Here is an 8,717-nt window from a genome sequence, read left to right as displayed (position 1 = left end):
CCGAGAACGAGAAACCACCTAGAACCACCGAGCTGTTGCTAAAGGGTCAACAGAGAAGAAAGGTCGAAAAATGAGAAACCACCAAGATCGAGCTGTTGCCAAAGGGTCAACAGAGAAGAATGGTCGAAAAACAAGCAACCCCCAAATGGTCACGTTTGAGCCACCTCATCTATGTACCAAAGTATTTTTTTGCAACTTAATGTAGTGCATTGGAATCCCCTCTGTCGGGGGATTCCGTTGGCGTTGGAATGGGGCTTCTATCTTGCACAGGTTGAGAGTTATTCACATCTAAAGAATGCTTGGCGGGCTACAAGAAATGCTTGGCGAGCTACAATGGGTGGTGGGAATCAAAGATGTTGAGCAAGCGTCTCCACTGAAAAGGAAGTGGTTTTAAATCTACTCTGTCGCAGGGCACTTGTCTTCCGTCAAGGGGAATTAGCTCAAATGGTAGAGCGCTCGCTTAGCATGCGAGAGGTAGCGGGATCGATGCCCGCATTCTCCAGTGGCTTGGGCTGTGTAAGGGTTCCTTTTCATCAGGCAGCTCCTTGTGCTATTTCGAGGAGAATATCGTCCTTGGCATAGGCGACTTTCTGACCATGGCGAATGCGAAAATACTACGCCCAACGTGGGGCTCGAACCCACGACCCTGAGATTAAGAGTCTCATGCTCTACCGACTGAGCTAGCCGGGCATTTGCATCCTGCAGAGATGCTGTCAGTTCACGGCAGAGCGGCGCACGAGACAAACGGCCAACCTCCTGTCTGCCCGTAGGTCGAACGTTGAATCCTTGTGCCTCTCGACAACCTTGCGCAGTCTCTGTGGCGCAATTGGTTAGCGCGTTCGGCTGTTAACCGAAAGGATGGTGGTTCAAGCCCACCCAGGGACGAGATCATCCTTTTCTGCGAGAAGTTTTCCAGCCAATAAACGTGTTTCAGAATGTTGTCCTAATGGTCAGCAAGAACATAGTTCTTCTTCTTCAGGGCTCAATGTCTAAAATGGCCAGTACGGGGATCGAACCCGCGACCTTGGCGTTATTAGCACCACGCTCTAACCAACTGAGCTAACCGGCCACGGTCGACAAGTCCAGCCTCTCTTTGCAACAACCATGCCCCCAAGGACTGAGCAGGTCCCCATGTAGCAGTCGACGGGCAACTCCTTTTCTGGATTCTACACGCCCCCTGAACAATGAGATGACCAGCTCCTCGTTAGTATAGTGGATAGTATCCCCGCCTGTCACGCGGGAGACCGGGGTTCAATTCCCCGACGGGGAGACAGTGCTTGACCTTTTATTTTTCTTCGGCCCTGGGCTGAGTCGAAGAAAAGCCAAGAGGAGAGCCAGCTGCATTGGCCGGGAATCGAACCCGGGCCTCCCGCGCGGCAGCCGAGAATTCTTTAGCTAAACGGACCTAAACGATTTCCCATGCATTTCCAATGGTAGTGCTAAACCACTACGGATGTAATATTATTTTGGCCACTACGACTTTTTGGCGCTGTTCCGAGCTCTGTTCCGAGCTAAACCACTATGGATGTAATATTCTTTTGGCCACAACGACTTTTTGGCGCTGTTCCAAGTTTTTTTTAAAGACGCGCGGTCTTTGAAAAAACTTTTAGTTAAGGCAAACTTCTGACAGGAGATTAGCTACATTTATTCACGCTAGTGTCCATCCATCAAAGGTAAGATACATTGGTTGGGTTTAATGTAAATCTACAGGAATACATTTAGTTATATTGCCAGAATTTGGCATAAAAGTTTGCCTGCTTTGTGGTAACATTAGTTTTCGCTGCTAATTCGCTAGGTTGATGTTAGAGAGCTGACAGGCTTTACTCTCTCACATCAGACACGTTTGGGGGTAATTATGTGCCAAAGAATGAATTAACATAATAACGTTTGTTTGTATTGTGTGTGGTTTTCATGCTGTTACATGATCATATGTTGTCAGCGCGGTACTGACACTCATTTTAACTAGCTATACCTCAGCATCACTTGTTGCTAAGAGACTGATGCTACGACGTGTTGAAATGACGTAATATAATGAATGAACATGATTGTATTTTATATTTATGTGTACGGTTTTAATGTTGTGATGTTAACTCATCTTTACACCATGGATCTGACTTGTAATGTGTTGATAACTCGTCAGAATCGCTGGCTTGGTAAGAGACTACAGCTATTGGCTTAATACATTGCACTAACTAACAGCTTGACTACTAAGGGATTGATACATCTCTCTTTTTTCTTTTTACCAAAGTAATATTACAGTGCACAAGAAGAGAGTGGATGGCCACTGAATTGTTTCAGGCCCAGGGCTGACCGGGGCAGCACAGTGGAACTACCAACGGCTGGTGGACCTTAAGCAGCCAGGTGTCATCCTCCCTGCTGTGTTTGATCCAGTTGTAATGGCTGAGTTGAAGTCTGCCTCCAAGAATCCGTTGGCCAGCCGCTCTCTGCTGGTCCACTGCTAAAGCATGAGATGTCGCCAGACGACCACCTGGAACCTCCAGCAGCAATTGGTAAGTTAACATAAAGTTTTGGACGTACATTTTTGCATCATACTGTAATGTTACAACATGCGTACGTGCGTCTGTGCCTGCCTGCCTGCGCCTGTGTCTGTGCCTGCCTGCCTGTGTCTGTGCGTGCCTGCCTGCCTGCCTGCCTGCGTGCGTACGTCTGTGTGTGCGTGCCTGCCTGCCTGTCTTGCCTGCCTGCCTGCCTGCCTGCCTGCCTGCCTGCCTGCCTGCCTGCCTGCGTACGTCTGTGTGTGTGTGTGTGTGTGTGTGTGTGTGTGTGTGTGTGTGTGTGTGTGTGTGTGTGTGTGTGTGTGTGTGTGTGTGTGTGTGTGTGTGTGTGCGTGCGTCTGTGTGTGCCTGCCTGCGTGCGTACGTTTGTGTGTGTGTGCGTGTGTGTGTGCGCGTGCGTGCGTGCGTGCTTGCGTCTGTGTGTGCCTGCCTGCGTCTGTGCGTGCCTGCCAGCGTGCGTACCTCTGTGTGTGCATGCATGCGCACACACAGACGCACGCACACACAGTCACAGGCAGGCAGGCAGGCAGGCACACAGAGACTAATGCACGCACGCACACACAGACGTACGCACGCACGCACACACAGACGCACGCACGCACACACAGACGTCTGTGTGCCTGCCTGTGTCTGTGCGTTCTTGCCTGCGGGCGTACGTCTGTGTGTGTGTGCGTGCGTGCGTCTGTGTGTGCCTGCCTGCGTACGTACGTCTGTGTGTGTGTGCGTGCCTGCCTGCCTGTGTCTGTGTGTGCCAGCCTGCGTGCGTACCTCTGTGTGTGCGTGCGTACGTCTGTGTGTGCATGCGTGCGCACACACAGACGCACGCACACACAGTCACAGGCAGGCACACAGAGACTAATGCACGCACGCACACACAGACGTACGCACGCACGCACACACAGACGCACGCACGCACACACAGATGTCTGTGTGCCTGCCTGTGTCTGTGCGTTCCTGCCTGCGGGCGTACGTCTGTGTGTGCGTGCATTAGTCTCTGTGTTTCTGCCTGCCTGCCTGTGTCTGTGCGTGCCTGCGTGCGTACGTCTGTGTGTGCGTGCGTCTGTGCGTGCATGCCTCTGTGTGTGCGCGCATTAGTCTGTGTGTGTGCCTGCCTGCCTGCCTGTGTCTGTGTGTGCGTGCGTGCTTGCGTCTGTGTGTGGGTGCGTGCGTCTGTGTGTGCCTGCCTGCGTGCGTACGTCTGTGCGTACGTCTGTGTGTGCGTCTGTGCGTGGGTGCGTGCGTGCGTCTGTGTGTGTGTGTGCCTGCCTGCCTGTGTCTGTGCGTGCCTGCCTGCGTGCGTACCTCTGTGTGTGCATGGGTGCGTCTGTGTGTGTGTACGTGCATGCGTCTGTGTGTGTGTGCATTAGTCTGTGTGTGCCTGCCTGCCTGCCTGTGTCTGTGCGTGCCTGCCTGCGTGCGTACCTCTGTGTGTGCATGCGTGCCTCTGTGTGTGCGTACGTGCATGTGTCTGTGTGTGCGTGCATTAGTCTGTGTGTGCCTGCCTGCCTGTGTCTGTGCGTGCCTGCCTGCGTGCGTGCGTGCGTACGTCTGTGTGTGTGTGGGTGTGTGGGTGCGTGCGTGCGTGCGTGCGTGCGTGCGTGCGTCTGTGTGTGCCTGCCTGCCTGCCTGCCTGTGCGTGCGTACACCTGTGTGTGCCTGCCAGTGTGCGTACGTCTGTGTGTGCCTGCCTGTGTGCGTACGTCTGTGTGTGACTGCCTGCGTGCGTACGTCTGTGTGTGCCTGCCTGCGTGCGTACGTCTGTGTGTGCCTGCCTGCGTGCGTACGTCTGTGTGTGCCTGCCTGCGTGCGTACGTCTGTGTGTGCGTGCCTGTGTGTGTACGTCTGTGTGTGCCTGCCCGCCTGCGTCTCTGCCTGCCTGCCTGCCTGCCTGCGTGTGTCTGTGAGTGCCTACCTACCTGCTAATCAAATGTGTTCATTTCAGTGACATAAAAATAATAACTGGTTTATTTTACTTTCCCATTGCTCCAGCCTAACCAGATGTGAAGAGTTTAGCAGTGCACAAGAAGAAAGCGAAGAGAAGACAGACAAAGACCTGTCTTGGCTGTGGACAGCCCAAGTCTCAATAGTGCGTCATTTAGTCATTGTGAAAAGTTATATTTGAATGCTGGCCTTAAATGTTCCATATCATTTCTGAAATGCTTATCTTTATGATTACAATCCACACTTTTACATTTGTATGTTACACTTGTCATTGTTAATAGCTGTTTGTTTGTCATTTTCCTTTGTCATTGTAAGCAGTTATATTTAATTGTTGGCCTTAAATTATCCATATTATTTCTCAAACATGTATCTTTAATTACAGTCCACGCTATTCCATTTGTGTAAATACTGAGACAAGTATAAATTATTTCAGATGTTGTCAATAAAACTATGATGACTAATAAAAATGGAACTTATTTTGAAATATTACACACTGCCTTTTAGTCCTGCTTAAATGAAAACAATATAGCTTTTTCTCATCTTAATTATACCATCTACAACAATAGGTTCTGTGTCATAAGAATGAATCCAAGTCTGCTGGTTCAGTTTATTTGAGCAGTACAGGGGATATTAATGATAAACACACTTGACAAACAAGGGAAAAACTAAAAAAAACATTAGTACATTTCTACAAAGATACTGACAATCTGATGGAGTAGTAATTGTACTATGTTCAAAGTAGTAGCATTACTATAAACTTGATATAAACTACAAAAAAAATAATTTTACATAGAAAGTTGTAATTATTTTTTAATCTCCAAGTATTTCCAATGCTTTCTACTCATATATTTCACATTCGATAACACCTCAATGGGGATACGAACCCTCTATCTTGGGGAATCTAAAATAAATAATTAAATGCACGGACCCAAAAAAATGCTTCAATCCGATTGGCCGGTAATCTGTTACAGCAATACACGGCTGGCCCCCGCGCGGCAGCCGAGAATTCTTTAGCTAAACGGACCTAAACGATTTCCCATGCATTTCCAATGGAAGTGCTAAACCACTTCGGATGTAATATTATGTTGGCCACTACGACTTTTTGGCGCTGTTCCGAGCTCTGTTCCGAGCTAAACCACTATGGATGTAATATTCTTTTGGCCACAACGACTTTTTGGCGCTGTTCCAAGTTTTTTTTAAAGACGCGCGGTCTTTGAAAAAACTTTTAGTTAAGGCAAACTTCTGACAGGAGATTAGCTACATTTATTCACGCTAGTGTCCATCCATCAAAGGTAAGATACATTGGTTGGGTTTAATGTAAATCTACAGAATACATTTACAGTTATATTGCCAGAATTTGGCATAAAAGTTTGCCTGCTTTAACATTAGTAACATTAGTTTTCGCTGCTAATTCGCTAGGTTGATGTTAGAGAGCTGACAGGCTTTACTCTCTCACATCAGACACGTTTGGGGGTAATTATGTGCCAAAGAATGAATTAACATAACAACGTTTGTTTGTATTGTGTGTGGTTTTCATGCTGTTACATGATCATATGTTGTCACCGCGGTACTGACACTAATTTTAACTAGCTATACCTCAGCATCACTTGTTGCTAAGAGACTGATGCTACGACGTGTTGAAATGACGTAATATAATGAATGAACATGATTGTATTTTATATTTATGTGTACAGTTTTAATGTTGTGATGTTAACTCATCTTTACACCATGGATCTGACTTGTAATGTGTTGATAACTCGTCAGAATCGCTGGCTTGGTAAGAGACTACAGCTATTGGCTTAATACATTGCACTAACTAACAGCTTGACTACTAAGGGATTGATACATCTCTCTTTTTTCTTTTTACCAAAGTAATATTACAGTGCACAAGAAGAGAGTGGATGGCCACTGAATTGTTTCAGGCCCAGGGCTGACCGGGGCAGCACAGTGGAACTACCAACGGCTGGTGGACCTTAAGCAGCCAGGTGTCATCCTCCCTGCTGTGTTTGATCCAGTTGTAATGGCTGAGTTGAAGTCTGCCTCCAAGAATCCGTTGGCCAGCCGCTCTCTGCTGGTCCACTGCTAAAGCATGAGATGTCGCCAGACGACCACCTGGAACCTCCAGCAGCAATTGGTAAGTTAACATAAAGTTTTGGACGTACATTTTTGCATCATACTGTAATGTTACAACATGCGTACGTGCGTCTGTGCCTGCCTGCCTGCGCCTGTGTCTGTGCCTGCCTGTGTCTGTGCGTGCCTGCCTGCCTGCCTGCCTGCCTGCGTACGTCTGCGTGTGCGTGCCTGCCTGCCTGTCTGTGCCTGCCTGCCTGCCTGCCTGCCTGCCTGCCTGCCTGCCTGCCTGCCTGCGTGCGTGCGTACGTCTGTGTGTGTGTGTGTGTGTGTGTGTGCGTGCGTCTGTGTGTGCCTGCCTGCGTGCGTACGTTTGTGTGTGTGTGTGTGTGTGTGTGCGCGTGCGTGCGTGCGTGCTTGCGTCTGTGTGTGCCTGCCTGCGTGTGTGCGTGCCTGCCAGCGTGCGTACCTCTGTGTGTGCATGCATGCGCACACACAGACGCACGCACGCACAGTCACAGGCAGGCAGGCAGGCACACAGAGACTAATGCACGCACGCACACACAGACGTACGCACGCACGCACACACAGACGCACGCACGCACGCACACACAGACGTCTGTGTGCCTGCCTGTGTCTGTGCGTTCTTGCCTGCGGGCGTACGTCTGTGTGTGCGTGCATTAGTCTCTGTGTGCCTGCCTGCCTGCCTGTGTCTGTGTGTGCGTCTGTGTGTGCGTGCGTGCTTGCGTCTGTGTGTGGGTGCGTGCGTCTGTGTGTGCCTGCCTGCCTGCGTGCGTACGTCTGTGTGTGCCTGCCTGCCTGCCTGCCTGCCTGCCTGCCTGCCTGCGTGCGTACGTCTGTGTGTGTGTGTGTGTGTGTGTGTGTGCGTGCGTCTGTGTGTGCCTGCCTGCGTGCGTACGTTTGTGTGTGTGTGTGTGTGTGTGTGTGCGCGTGCGCGCGTGCGTGCTTGCGTCTGTGTGTGCCTGCCTGCGTCTGTGCGTGCCTGCCAGCGTGCGTACCTCTGTGTGTGCATGCATGCGCACACACAGACGCACGCACACACAGACGTCTGTGTGCCTGCCTGTGTCTGTGCGTTCTTGCCTGCGGGCGTACGTCTGTGTGTGCGTGCATTAGTCTCTGTGTGCCTGCCTGCCTGCCTGTGTCTGTGCGTGCCTGATTGCGTGCGTACCTCTGTCTGTGCGTGCATGCGTCTGTGCGTGCATGCGTCTGTGTGTGCGCGCATTAGTCTGTGTGTGTGCCTGCCTGCCTGCCTGTGTCTGTGTGTGCGTCTGTGTGTGCGTGCGTGCTTGCGTCTGTGTGTGGGTGCGTGCGTCTGTGTGTGCCTGCCTGCCTGCGTGCGTACGTACGTCTGTGTGTGCGTCTGTGCGTGCGTCTGTGTGTGCATGCATTAGTCTGTGTGTGCCTGCCTGCCTGCCTGTGTCTGTGTGTGCGTGCGTGCTTGCGTCTGTGTGTGGGTGCGTGCGTCTGTGTGTGCCTGCCTGCGTGCGTACGTCTGTGTGTGCCTGCCTGTGTGCGTACGTCTGTGTGGGCCTGCCCGCCTGCGTCTCTGCGTGCCTGCCTGCCTGCCTGCCTGCCTGCCTGCGTGTGTCTGTGAGTGCCTACCTACCTGCTAATCAAATGTGTTCATTTCAGTGACATAAAAATAATAACTGGTTTATTTTACTTTCCCATTGCTCCAGCCTAACCAGATGTGAAGAGTTTAGCAGTGCACAAGAAAAAAGTGAAGAGAAGACGGACAAAGACCTGTCTTGGCTGTGGACAGCCCAAGTCTCAATAGTGCGTCATTTAGTCATTGTGAAAAGTTATATTTGAATGCTGGCCTTAAATGTTCCATATCATTTCTGAAATGCTTATCTTTATGATTACAATCCACACTTTTACATTTGTATGTTACACTTGTCATTGTTAATAGCTGTTTGTTTGTCATTTTCCTTTGTCATTGTAAGCAGTTATATGTAATTGTTGGCCTTAAATTATCCATATTATTTCTCAAACATGTATCTTTAATTACAGTCCACGCTATTCCATTTGTGTAAATACTGAGACAAGTATAAATTATTTCAGATGTTGTCAATAAAACTATGATGACTAATAAAAATGGAACTTATTTTGAAATATTACACACTGCCTTTTAGTCCTGCTTAAATGAAAGCAATATAGCTTTTTCTC

The 8,717-nt window shown here is 49.6% G+C and overlaps 1 long non-coding RNA gene and 5 other non-coding genes across 6 annotated transcripts; 4 read left to right on the top strand and 2 right to left on the bottom strand.

Annotated features, from left to right (window-relative positions):
• Positions 1 to 429: 429 nt before the first annotated feature.
• On the top strand, positions 430 to 502 carry trnaa-agc. The gene has a single exon. It is a non-coding gene; the product is annotated as a tRNA-Ala (tRNA).
• Positions 503 to 617: 115 nt separating this feature from the next.
• Positions 618 to 690, bottom strand: trnak-cuu. The gene has a single exon. It is a non-coding gene; the product is annotated as a tRNA-Lys (tRNA).
• Positions 691 to 811: 121 nt separating this feature from the next.
• trnan-guu lies at positions 812 to 885 on the top strand. Its single transcript has one exon. It is a non-coding gene; the product is annotated as a tRNA-Asn (tRNA).
• Positions 886 to 995: 110 nt separating this feature from the next.
• On the bottom strand, positions 996 to 1,069 carry trnai-aau. The gene has a single exon. It is a non-coding gene; the product is annotated as a tRNA-Ile (tRNA).
• A 129-nt stretch (positions 1,070 to 1,198) lies between these two features.
• Positions 1,199 to 1,270, top strand: trnad-guc. Its single transcript has one exon. It is a non-coding gene; the product is annotated as a tRNA-Asp (tRNA).
• Positions 1,271 to 5,866: 4,596 nt separating this feature from the next.
• On the top strand, positions 5,867 to 8,668 carry LOC122132679. The gene is made up of 2 exons (XR_006152235.1): positions 5,867 to 6,591; positions 8,228 to 8,668. It is a non-coding gene; the product is annotated as an uncharacterized LOC122132679 (long non-coding RNA).
• The last annotated feature ends 49 nt before the right edge of the window (positions 8,669 to 8,717 follow it).

The sequence above is a fragment of the Clupea harengus genome, unplaced genomic scaffold (genome assembly GCF_900700415.2).
Source record: "Clupea harengus unplaced genomic scaffold, Ch_v2.0.2, whole genome shotgun sequence".
In the NCBI taxonomy this organism is placed as follows: domain Eukaryota; kingdom Metazoa; phylum Chordata; class Actinopteri; order Clupeiformes; family Clupeidae; genus Clupea; species Clupea harengus.
This window is presented reverse-complemented; position numbering and strand designations above follow the sequence as displayed.